General features: G+C 46.5%; 1 long non-coding RNA gene across 1 annotated transcript in view; it reads left to right on the forward strand.

The window, feature by feature from the left end:
• Window positions 1-12,799, forward strand: part of LOC126498067 (uncharacterized) — an 82,016-nt gene extending 69,217 nt beyond the window's left edge. The window contains exon 3 of the long non-coding RNA XR_007590762.1: window positions 12,406-12,799. This is a non-coding gene — a long non-coding RNA (uncharacterized lncRNA). The remainder of the gene's footprint in view (window positions 1-12,405) is intronic.
• Window positions 12,800-13,070: the final 271 nt, after the last annotated feature.

Below are 13,070 nucleotides of genomic sequence, written 5' to 3' on the forward strand. Positions count from 1 at the left end.
TTGCTAGCCTAGGACTGTTTCTCTACAGCCCCAGATTCCTCTCAAGGCCGTGTGAAATCCATCATCCTCCCAGGAGACAAAGGACTGCCGCTAAGTCGCCATTGAGGCAGGCTGGGAACACAGCCGGGCTCTGGCTGCCACCCCCTCCCCCAGAAATGTATGTTTCCACAATGAGGTTTTCTCTGCAAGTTAGTGCTTTTATGGCTCTCAGCAAAAATCTGTGACACCAGATGTTAAATGCAGCAGGAGAAAGCTATTTCCATCGTCGGGGAAATCTTGCACAGTGCACCGAATCTGGTCACATATCTGACTTCAGGCAACATGTGATCTGATTTCTGTTCACAGAGAGAGGCCGGCCGGGGCTGTTTGGGCCTCTGGGTGTTGGGGAGGGGGCAGCTTAGCCTCAGACTTCTGTGACTTGCTGGTAAACAACACCTGGCTTGTCTGGAGTCCAGGCCTCCAGGCCACAAATCTACAGTTATTTGCAGGGGCCTGACAGTAATGCTGGTGGGCTTTGTCCTTGCTGTGGCCACCATCCCCTCAAGTCCTTCCTTCCTTCTGCCTTCTCTGTTCACGTCTGCATAATGTTTATTCCTATCTGGACTTATGGACCAACCCTCACAGAACTCTAGGTTCTCTCTCTGCCTCTGTCTTTCTCTCTCCTCCTCCTCCTTCTTTTCTTTCTTTCAAGCAAACAATAGCCAAATACCAACAGTTGCTTATAAATCACGCTCTGTCCGTTTTCTGTGGCTACCAAAATACCTGATACAATCAACTTAAAAAGAAGGAAGGTTTATTTGGGGTTACAGTCTTAGATATTTTAGTCTATGTGGATAGATGGCCCTGCTATTTTAGGGTGAAGAAAAAACATCATGGTAGAAGTGTATGCATGTGCGTGTGCACGTGTGTGCATGTGTGCGTGTGTTTGTGTGTGTGTGTTGGGGTGAGTTATTCACCTATGGCAGCTGGGAATAAAGACAGAGGAAGAATAGGAGCCAGGATCCCATAAGCCCCTCAAGGGCACATCTTCATGTTTCAGCTCCCCCTAAGTCCCACCATTTCAAGTTCCTTCTAGGATTTGGGGGGACATTTGAGGTGGGAGTTACCCACTATTACCTTCACAGGGGTGTCCTGATATAAAATAGGGGTGCTGGATACATGGATCATAGTGTCGTTGGAAGGTTACATTAGGTAATGTTTGTAATGATACCAGGATGTTGACTGGAAACACTCAATGCTCAGGAGCTAGAAGCCAGGACCAGTATGATACTATTGCCCCAGGTTTTTATTCCATTTGGTTGCAGTGACACCCTGTCACAGGTTCTAGCTTAAGCTTCACTTGTTCCTTTCTCCCTGACTTGAGCATCTCTAGTACCCAACCTAGATGTTGAGTTCATACTACAAGACACTCTCTAGTACGGGTCTGGGTCCTCAGTTTCCTGCCTATCTAACCCTGCCTGAGTCCAGGCCGCGTTGTCTGATGTGCTCAGGACAGGCGGCTTCTGGGGCCCAGCAGAGCCCTCAGTGAGTGAAGTAGGTCTCAGGCTCGCTTCCTGTTGTGTCTACAAGGAACGAGACGGCGATGTTTTCTGGGGAAGCCGTGATCACTCAAGTCAGGCCATACAAGGCTTTGCACTTTGCTGAGTCCAACGGCCTGCTTGTCAGTTCTATAAATTTAGAAACATGATATTTGTTCTTAAAGTCAGACTATAGCAGGGTTTGGGGACAGATTCCCTCTAGCCTGGTGTGTGAGCTGGGCCAGTTTGTTCATTTCTCAATGAGAAAGAGCTGGGAAAGGGACAGAACTGCTTGGGTCAGCACATGGTCTGTCTGTAGGAAAATGTGCCAGGCGAGGGGGTAGGATCTGAGACCGGGAGAGATGCTGAGACTTGGTGAACGCCCATGTCCATGGCACCTTTCTCCAGTGGCAGCTGCGGTCATTGTCTGGTCCACTCACTTTCCTCAGAGTGGGACCAGTTCTTTCCTCAGGCATTCTTCCTCATATTCCAGCAAGGCCTTTCCCCTTTGGCAGATAGCAACACACATGGGTGGCATTGCTGTTGATGATATTTAACAAGTGATTAGCTGCTTGCAATACAGTTTTTTTCCTTCCTGTGATTATTTGCCATAATTAAATTTAATTTGACAGATAATTTAATATGACAAATATTTACTGGACACCTACTATACGCTGTGCTTACTTAGGATTCTCCAGGTCATATTAGAGTCAGTCTCTTCAATTAAGTTTAAATTAGAAAGTGTGTATTGAGCCAGGCCCTGTCCTAGGACATAGGTTCCAACAGTGGACTATTATCCATGCAACCCTTACGGCATGTCCTAGAGGGGAGAGCAAATCAGAAGGCACCGGTTTATTAGAATGGGTTAAACGACAAGAAACACAGAAATGTATAGAAACGCCATGAGTTCCACACTTGGCTTTCTGAAGGGAGTGACAGCTAATCTTGGGCCGGAATAGCTGTCAACAGGTATGAGGGACATGAGTACACATGTACATGTGTGTGCATGTATGCAAACAAGCTTATATACACATGTGTGCTCATCTGTGTTTCTGTATAGGTGTGTGTGTGTGTGTGTGTGTGTGTGTGTGTGTGTGATTTCATGGCGCAATGGAGAGCACGCTAGGAGAAATAGGTGCGGTGCAGTGAGCTGGTGAACTGGGCAGGGACCCCAGGCTGCAATATCTTCACCCCCATGTTAAAACTTTGCCCTGACAGCAATGATAGGCTACGTAGAAATTGTCAGCAGGGTGTGGATCAACTCTATTTATCTTTTAGGGAGATAATTCCAAGTATAGGAGCTGGAGGGGAAGTAACAGCATCCTTACTAGTACTTTCACGGATGTGTAAACATTTCTGCTCTGTCTGATTAAAGTTTTCCTATCTTTCTAGGTTTTCTTTCTATTTTTCTTGCTGCACTAGACCTTGAACCCAGGTCCTTGTGCACATTGGACAAACACTTTACTATTGAACCACATCAATAGTAGCACATCTGATATTAAACTACAACTCCAACCCTTGTCTTTTGCCCTAGACAGTCCCACTACGTTGTCAAGGCTGGCCTCAAGCTGGCTACGTAGCTAAGACTGAACATGAGATCCTCTTTTATGTAGGGCCTTACCTCAAAGTTCCTGTGACTATAAGGTTGGGGAGCACTTTGTCTACTCTGAGTGGAGCAATCCCTGTTCCTTCTCCTCTTGTGGGTTGCCTACAATGCCCCTTAGTGCCTGGGAGCAGGTATACGACACTGGGATCATACCTATACACCAACTTTGTTTACATTAGTAGTATAACTTTTGGAAAAGGAGCGAAATGACCATAAAGATGACTTTAAAGGTGAGGATTACTAACTCCACCCTTGGTTATTTAGACTATTGATTTCTGTTAGAGAGGAGTTGGATGTGTGAATGAGGGAGGCAGCTCTAAACGAAAGGTCATTGATTGCTTCATTAATGGAACAGGCTCTGGGGAAGGGCACAGATAATCCTGTTAGGGAAGTCAGCATGTCCTAATTGACTTACAATCTGTGAGATGGTGCCACTCCTTCACTTCTGTCAGCTGACCAAGGGGAGAAGGAAACTGGCCAGCTCCTCTGGGAACCAGGTTTGCCTTCCCTGGAAGTAAGAGCCATCTACCCCCAGCCTGTCACATGCTACCACTTGCCCTGCCTGGGATCTCACAATGGGGAGTTTCCTGGTTTTTACAGAATCACTCTTGACTTTAACACATGGAGGAATGTGTTGCCTCAATTCCCTTTCTTTTAGCACTTTGCTAGCTGTTAAAAATGCAGGCTGGATGCATGTGGAAAGCAAAGGAAGATTTTTCTCACTGCAGCGGCTCCCAGCAACCCTGAAGATGGGGGACCTGTCCTCGGAATCTCCACTGCTCCCGGCTATGTGGGGATACATCTTGACGTGATTTCCTTCTGTACCATGTCTTTGCAAAGTCTTTACTTCGTGTTCTCTTTTCCTTGTGCCCTCTTTCAATCTCCTCCTCCTTCTCCATCCTCCACTAGTCCCTCATCTCTTCTTCCTTTTTTCAGAATCGTATGACTTAACCCTATCCCTCAAGCATTTTTAGAGCATTACCGATGAGTTACCACTGAGCGGCTATGGAACTGACCAAGATGTAGGATGCTTCTTCAAAGACAACGGGAGAAATTATTCTAGAAGGCAGAAAGTTTTGAGGCTCGTCGGAGCCTAGGAGAAGGCACTAATTAATAAGCTCTCACTGTTAACCATCCATTAGTTTTTTTAATTGTCATGAAAACCATATGAAGTCAAGATTTTGATGTTTATTGTATTCAGGAGGAAGTGAGAGTCAAGGGAAGTAAGAAATGTGTTCAATGTTACAGAGCTGGGCCCATTTGACTCTGAAGCTCATGTCTACTGGAGTTGTGAAATCCAGAGACAACACAGCGGGGTTCTGTAGGGACTAAGGAGCCATCAGCAAGGCCCCAGAGAAACACAACACTCTCCACCGGAGAGTAGGGTCCAATTTACTATTTAAGTCTGGGGCTTTAGAATAGGACCAAACTTTTAATTAGTGTGGTGGTGGCTGGAAATAAAAGGAATTTTTACATTCATTTTGAATGACAATGTTCAGATATGAAATCTTGCTGTCCAAATTGAGTTATGGATTGCAGAAAAATGTCTGGAGGGGAAAACACACTTTGATGTTATTTGAACATGGGCTTCAGCCCTAGCTTCCTGCCTTGGCTAAATTCTGTGATCTTCTGCCCAAACTACCTGTGAGGCTTGGTTTCCTCACCTCTAAAATGGGAAATGAGAGGCAGCCGGAGCCCATGATGGGAAATGTTAAAGCACTTCGGCTCACCGAAGACAGCGTTTGAATGTCTGGAAAGGTCAGAGATAGCCGCCCTCCCGAAGTCCGGGGAGCAAGAAGCCCTGTCTGGGTGCCCTGGTTCTATCCTCCAAATTCTCAGGCCACTGGTACTGTGTTGTATCAGAAATCACATGGAAGTCATGTAAGACCTATTTCTTATCCATATGTGAAGTTTGATGGAAGACAATCTCTAGCATGCTGCCAAACCAGATGGCGGCCCTCCCACCGCAGCAGTCCAGCTGCTTCTGGTCATACAGTGCCCTAAGCACAGGCTCCGCCTCCTCACCCATCTATTATTTGATCTCATTTGCTAGTACTATCCCCCGCCTCCATTGCATCTTATGCTTGAAACAGATTAGTCCCCCTGCTTTTTGAAAAATTTCCTGGCCTCGGGGCTTTGGCCATGGCTTTTTCCTCTGGTCAAGAACATTCTTTCCTGGTGCCAACTTAACAGGCTTGCCACATGCCCTGACATTACCAGTTCCCTTACAGTTGTATTTTGTACATACTATTTACTACCTTCTAGCTTATTGTAGGCTGGGCCATTATCTAACCTCTCTATCTCTGAACATGGGTTTTATTTGGAGATTGTCTTTTTAGAGGTAAAGAAAAAAGTTTGTGCTGGGCGTGGTGGTATATAACTGCAATCACACACCCATTCTTCCTCTGCAACAGAATCTCTCTATACAGCCCAGGTTGATCTAGAGCTTGTAATGCCCCTGCCTCAGCTTGCCAAGTGCTGGGAATCCAGGTGTGCACCACCACGCCTGACCGAGACAATTCCTTCCATTGTCTATGCCAGGCTGTGTCTGGTTTATGGCACTTTCTTCCGGCAGCCTTAGCCAATGAATACACATTCTGTAATCTACTTCGGCAAGATTACATTTCTTCTCTGACCCCATCCCCACCCCTACCCCAGCTGGTCCCAGGCTCCACTCAGCAGAAGCTTTGCTGTACCCCGGCGGATCAATGACTGGCTCATATAAGCAGTTTAATAAAAATGCGTTGAGTGAATTTATCGTAAAACAGAGAGTTAATAAATGTACTCCCAGAAGGCCGTAACAGGAATGGGACGGAACAAGTAGGTCCCTGCCGATATCAACTTGGTTATGTCTGCAAGAGTGGGTGGCCTCTGGCAGGCTTCTGTCTTCCCTCTGACCAGGCTTGAGAAACCCGATCCCTTCTTTGGAAGCCCTTTGAGGAGAGGAGGGCACAGCCTCATCAGCATCTGAGAACAGGTCCAGATGGAGCGTTTAGCACAGGGCTCGGGATCCAGTTACACTCCACCGTGCTGTAGCCGGCACTAATAAGGCCCGACGGCCTAATGGGCTGTCCTGTGGCGAGGCTGTGTGTAACAAGGTGGGAAAACCGTGCAAGAGCAGGTAGTCCTGGGGGTGGAGATGAATCAAAGTGGGCTTGGGAGGCTCCAGGAGGAAATCCTGGGCTCTCCAACCTCTTTCCAAAGGAGAGCAACGTTTTCTCTTGGTTAATTGAAATGCACAATGGGCTTCCTTTGGTTGGCTCCTCTCCCATTCCGGCCCAGGCAGAGAACTGCAGGCGTTCGTGTCATGGGACAGCTTTTATTGAGCACCTACCGTGTGTCAGGTGCTGTTGTTCATTCTAGGCTGGGATGAAAGGAAAGCAAATGGCGAGGAGCCTTTGAAGGACGCGGTTCACAGTGAGTCCTCGAAACAATGCCTCTCCTTCCTTTCACCCTCCCTTTGCCTCTCAGTGAGGGTGATTGGGTGTAGGAGGCAGAGAATATTGAATAGGGCGCATTGATTTTAGGTGTCTCACGGTGGCGGTGCAGGCAGTTCTGTGTGAGAAGGCACTGGAGTGGAAGACCCCGCGAAGCTGAGGGTGGCCGGAGGAGCAGGAGTGGGAAGGAGAACGGAATTGCGGTTGGAACCTGCCCTGCACGCTGACAGAGACGATCATTGCGGGAAGAAGTCTGCAAGCTTTAGAGGCCCCTGCATTAAAGCTTAGGGCCAGGGAATAGGGGCCAGACACGGGACACGATACCAACAACAGTTCTATGTTTCACACGGCAGACAGGGAAGGCAGCTTTTCTTTTGAGACAAGGCTTGGCAGCTCATAATTTTCCTTACCTCTATGAGGCAAATTATTGCCTCTAGTTTATTGCGGAAGAGATGGAGGCCCAAGGAGGAGCTAACTCATCCCAGTTTGCACAACCAGTAAGGGACAAAATGAAACCCCACAAATTCTGGCCTAACAGTAGAGCTAGCTAGTACTTCTACCCATTAAGCACGCTGCCTACCTGGTCTTTCTCTCAATGCTTCCTCCTTTGTGACTTTGGGTTCTCCTCTCATGTAAATATACAATTTCTGTGTCCCGCGAAGCTCCTTCTGGGAGTGTGGGGTTATCTTCTCCTTTGTCATCTGGTATTGTCTTCGTCAGAACAATGATGGTGCATCATCGTTGCTATGGAGGGAATGCCTGCCAGAGCTGGTTTCCTGGGGCTGCTGTTGTAAGCATCACAAGCTGGGGGCCTGCGAACAGCAGGCCCTCCCTGTCTCCCATTTCTGGAGACTGCAAGTCCACAATCAAGGCATCAGCAAAACGATGTTCCTTCTGAGTCCCGTAGGGGACATTCCTTCCCTTACACTTTTCTGTGACTCCTCCTGGAAGTCCTCTGTGCTGTTGACCTGTGAACTTAGCACTCTCATGTGTCTCACTGACACCGCCAAGTGCGTGCTCCCTGCATGTCTCCATCCTCAACGTGGCCCAATAGACACCAGTCATATTGGATAGGAGCTCACTCTAATAACTGGATAATCTCTACAACAACTGTTTCTAAATGAATCAGGGTTGTGACTTCAATATATTTTTTCTCAGAGATATGGTCAACCCAAAGCACTGTAGCCAAAGCCCCACTGTCACTGAGACTCCAATGCCCACTGTCACTGAGAATCCATATTGGATACAATCTTGAGTTTTTAAACTTTCAACACTTTACTTCCTTCTTTTCTTTCTTCTTTCCTCCCTCCCTCTCACCTTCTCTCCCTTCTTCCCTCCCTCTCCCTCTTTCCCTCTTGTCTTTCTTTTTTTCTGGTGTATATGACATACATGCATGTGTGTGTGTGTGTGTGTGTGTGTGTGTGTGTGTGTGTGTGTGAAAATTCATGCTTCTGAGTCTGAGCACCCATGTGGTCTGCCTCATGCATCCATCCCCACTTTCAGCTTTGACACGGGGTCTCTGCTCTTCCCAGCTTTCTACCCCAGGCTAGCTGCCAAGTTAGAGGAAAACAATGAATCTCAGCTCAGAAAGGGTTCGAGGTTTAGAGCTGGGGAGACAGACAACATATCTCCCTCAACTCCTGATGTCATATCCTGCCTTCAAATCCCCCAAACCCGTGTAAAACCTGGAGCCATATTCTGCCTGCATCTGTAATCTCAGTGCTTCTTCAGGGAGAGGGGAAAACAGAAGAATCCCCAGAAGTTAAAAAGCAGCTAGCTTTGGTCTCTCTGAATCATAATTGGAATTAGCCTCTCTTTTTTCTTTTGAGCCTCTGGTCCTGCAAGATGTCTTCTCTACCTACTCCATGCAGTCAGTGCTCCCCTGTAAGCCCCGCAATATTAGGGTTGTCTACATCCAGGGCACAGGGACTTTTACAGTTCACTAGACTTCGAGTATTTGGTCTGATTTGCCTAACCAGGTTAAAAGTCCCAGCTTCTCAGCAAAGGAAATTGCTGCCTCGCTCATAGTGACTCCATAAAACCTTGCTGGCTGGCTGATATTCATCTGCTTCAGATGCTGCCCGAAGCTCAGAGTGCCATGGTATAACAGGGCCACACAGCCTGGTGACATGGAGAGCCAAGGAGAGATCCAGGCCGATTGGTGCTTATAAAAAGCCATGCCCTGTAGACAGGCCCCACAGTCAGTCATTTTCCTGCTTTTGCAAGCCCCGATTCACCTGGGTAATTACCTTAACTTTCCACCTGACTTCTCCTGTGCCGACCCAGCCAAAATCGCTAGAGGTTTGACTACTCTAAGAACTGGTTGACCAAGAGCGCAACTGATTACAGAACAGAGCAGGCTCCAGAGGAAAATTCTAAAGGCCCCTTTGTTCCAGGTATCCTCCGAGAGGACCCACCCCTCGGGGATCACATTGCTGCTTCCAGTTCTTGGGCTCAGAAAGCTTCTCTTCCCTGCCGGAGGCTGGCAGGGCCCAGGAGCACTGTCAGGTTATCCTGGCCAGCTGTTTCCCTTGTTCACAGCAACCCTTTGTGCGGCCTTGGCTCTCCTTCCTCCCTCAGCTCTCCCCCTGAGAGTTTCCAGGGACAGCAGCGGGGCAGGAATGAGGCAGAGCAGATGCTCAGCCCTTCTCTTTGTTAGTGACAGTCCCAATGCGAATGTCACCCAAGGAAGTTGGCAAGAAATCAAAACTTAGAATCTAAGGGTTTTGTGTTGGATGATATCTCAGGGCTGATTTTGTCCAAATCAATCATTTTCTTGGTGGAGGGAAACCGAGGCATGAAACAATGAAGCTGTATATGTGATGTGGGCAGAGTGGCAAAAGTAAGATGCCCAGTATCATTGGCTATCCCAGCCAGTGTAAGTCAGCAGTAGAGGATCATGGGCAAGGACCCTGTTCAACGATAGGAGTTTGGGCCGAGATTTCTATAGGAATAAATAGTATAGAAATTGTATAGGGATACATCTACAAAAACAAGCATCTAGCCCCACTCCTTAGCCTCATCTTAGAAATCTCCTTCCCATTTTAATAAAACTCCAGCCATCCTGGTATTTGTTTGCTTGTTTGTTTTTATTCCAAATCCCGTCCTACCCCTATGCCTTATGTGTGCCTTTCCCACAGTACAGGCAATCTGTGACACATACTTCACCTGGATAATGCCAAGTAAGATCTCATTCTTTGACATCTGCCATCAATGCAATGCACACTTCTGATTGCCTTCACAGGGGTTTTTCTTTCAGGGAACTAGCTATTGGAAGTCTGATGTTTTCGTTCCTTGTCTAGACTGCAGGGCTCAAGGAAGCAGAACTATTGGTGAGGGACACACACACACACACACACACACACACACACACACACATCCTTTGTGACCCCAAAGGCTCTCCAGTCCTGGGTCGTGTGAGGCAAAAAAAGAAGCCATTACTGTATATCCTTGCCATGAGTTCTGTTTTTCCATTTTACCCTAAATAACGGAGAACAAAGCTCAATTCACCAGAATGATCTGGTGTCTGGAGTCCCAGTGTTGTTCCCATTTTTAATCACTTGCACATAGTTCAGTGGAGACAGTTACAACGTTCTAATTACTGAGGTGGTGGGTCCCATGGCACCTGTAAGGCATTCGGTGCAGTTCAGGAAGTAATGCTTCCTTTCCAGTTTACATCACCATTTAATCGAATTATTCCTTCCAGTTTAGCTTTCACATAGTCCATCAAAAAAGAGATTGCTCATTTCCTCGAGAAACTGTATACGTCCCTGTAATACCATTTTTTCCCCCCTCTTGTAGTAATCTGAGATTTTGTAACCCTCTCTCCCTACTGTATTCTCTGGTTAATGTATAAACTTGGAATAAGTTTCTTGACAGAGAAGTCAAGAGGGTCTCTCACCTGAGGGATTAGCATTTGCATTTCAGGAATGTGAGCGCTCAAAGGGGCCTTTCATACCCCCCCCATCATTTAGTGGCTTGTTTTCTGGGGGAGGAAACTGAGGCCCAAACAGGGGTAGTTGGTGGCTCCTAAGTTCTTCCCATGCTGCTGCTGTGTAGAAGATCCAAAAAGCCTGAGTAGGTGAAGTAGGCAAAGCCCCTGCCCTCAAGGAACATGTGCCCAGAGAATAAAACTGAAATTATTAGAATGAAAAGTATTCTGTGTTTTTAACTATGCAGAAGTACAACTGTTTTTTAAATAGCTGGTTTCCCCAAGGAACAATACACAGAATGAGTTATAAGACATGAGAATATTTTACCTGCTTACTAGGTGAAGAGTGGTGTGGTGGTTTGAAAGAAAATGGTTCCCAAAGGGAGCGGCACTACTAGGAGGTGTGGCCTGGTTGGAGGAAGTACATCACTGTGGGGGCAGGCTTTGAGGTCTCTTTTGCTCAATTTTCACTCAGTGTAACACTTAGACCTAACACTTCTTGTCTGTAAGATGTAGGACTCTGAGTTACCTCTCCAGCACCATGTCTGCCTGCATGCTGCCTTGTCCCACCATGATTGATAATGCATCCCTGAAACTGTAAGCTGTCACCTCAATTAAATGTTTTCCTTTATAAGAGTTGCCATGGTTATGGTGTCTCTTCACAGCAATAGAAACTTTAACTAAAACAAGTGGTGAAAGAACATTCTAGGTAGAGGGAATGAGGGTCCGGTTGTAGCAATGAGGAGATTTTTGAACACTCAGAAAGAGAAAAATCAGATGAAGCAGTTAAGGAGGCAGGTAGGGCCACTTCATGAAGCTGGGGGAGCTTCTTAAGTGTATGTGAAGTGTGTGTGTGTGTGTGTGTGTGTGTGTGTGTGTTTGTGTGTATGTGTGTGTGTGGTGGTAATGGTGGGTGGTGGTGGTGATGGTGGTGATGGTAATGATGGTGGTAGTGGTGGTGGTGAGGTGGTGGAATGGCTCAGTGGTTAACATCACTGGCTGATTTTCCAGAGGATGGAAATTTTTGTTGCCAGTACCCACATGGTTGGTATACACCAGTGATTCTAAACCTGAGTGTTGAGACCTCTTTGGGGGTTGCATATCAGATATTTACATTACAATTCATCAGAGTAGCGAAAATTACAGTTATTAAGTAGCAAGGAAATAATTTTTATGGCTGTGGGTCACTGCAACATGAGGGACTCTATTCACAGCATTACGACGAAGGTTGAGGAGCACTGGTGTAACCACTTCCAACTCTAGACCAGCGGGTTTGACAGCCTCTTCTGGCCGCCTCAGGTACTGCACATGTGTGGTCCACAGACAAACACAGGTGAAACACTCACACACATAAAAACAAATAAATTTTTAAAATTTTTTAAAGGGAATATGTGCCAGGGTCAAGAGAATCCTGTCAACTCTCTGCAGCTCCTTTCCACCCATTCTTTCTCTGGTCTTTCCCAGGAGGCTGATCCATACGCCTTCTAGACAGTGCTTTCTTTTCCCCATGACAGGATTTGGTCAATAAGAGGCTGTAAGGGAGCCCAGCAGATGTGAGGAGAAAGGCTCTGTTGCCTGCAACCTACTAGCTTGTGACTTGACAGAATGGTGAACTATGTGTGTGTGTGTGTGTGTGTGTGTGTGTGTGTGTGTGTGTGCAGGGTTTGGGGAGGGTGGTTCATTTCTGTTTAGAAACATGTCCTATAAACTTCCTTTGCCTGGCCCTTTAGGCTCAGAGGTGACAATAATTCTCTTTTCTGTCATTTCAGTTCACTTCACTTCTCTTCTTGGTCTCACTAGATCCTACCTACTCCTCAGTAGATACTCCTTCATTATGTCCTCTCAGTTACACCATCTGAGATTTTTATATTTATTTATTTATTTATTTATTTATTTATTTTTTGCTTCCTTTAGGGTTCTTTACTTTGGAGCTTGTGACATGGAGAAGGCCCCAGCAGTCGTGGGCATCGGTGGATATTGCTGAGGGGGATCAGAAGTAGTCCAGGGACCACCTGAGGTTCTAATATATGTACCTGACAAAAAACCAACCAAACAACCAAACAGAAGACAAAACAACCATAGTAGCTCTCAACACCTGCTAAGACATTCGCCAAGACTTTACAGCTGTCTAATGGACATACCTATTGAAGAAGGACTTCCCTAGACACATTCTCAGCCCGCTTTCCCCCTTTGACTCCTAGCTGTGGAGGGTCATAAACCAGGATAAGTGAGCACAGCACATGGAGGAGATGGATGAAGAGAGACATACACAAGAGCCAGGGACGGCCAATGTATAAAGGCAGGCTACCTGCCTGCAGCAGCCAACACAGAAGGCAAAAGTATCCATTGATATTAGTCTGTTTAATCATTGCCTGAGCTTCATCCAGAGACTTACAGGGTTGCCTAGATTTTCATCCAGATGGTAGGAAATGATGTTAACCACCTCCCCCAAGCAGATTTATAGGCATCTAGGAAGCAGAACACCCCAAACTTTTTTGAGAGGTCTTTCTCACCAGTTTCATAATTTTAGGATATGCTGAAAATTAAAATTCTATTATATTTTCAAGTTAACTTACTTA

This window comes from Alexandromys fortis, unplaced genomic scaffold (genome assembly GCF_014885135.2).
Source record: "Alexandromys fortis isolate MF-2015 unplaced genomic scaffold, M_Fortis_MF-2015_v1.1 scaffold_13, whole genome shotgun sequence".
Taxonomy (NCBI): Eukaryota; Metazoa; Chordata; class Mammalia; order Rodentia; family Cricetidae; genus Alexandromys; species Alexandromys fortis.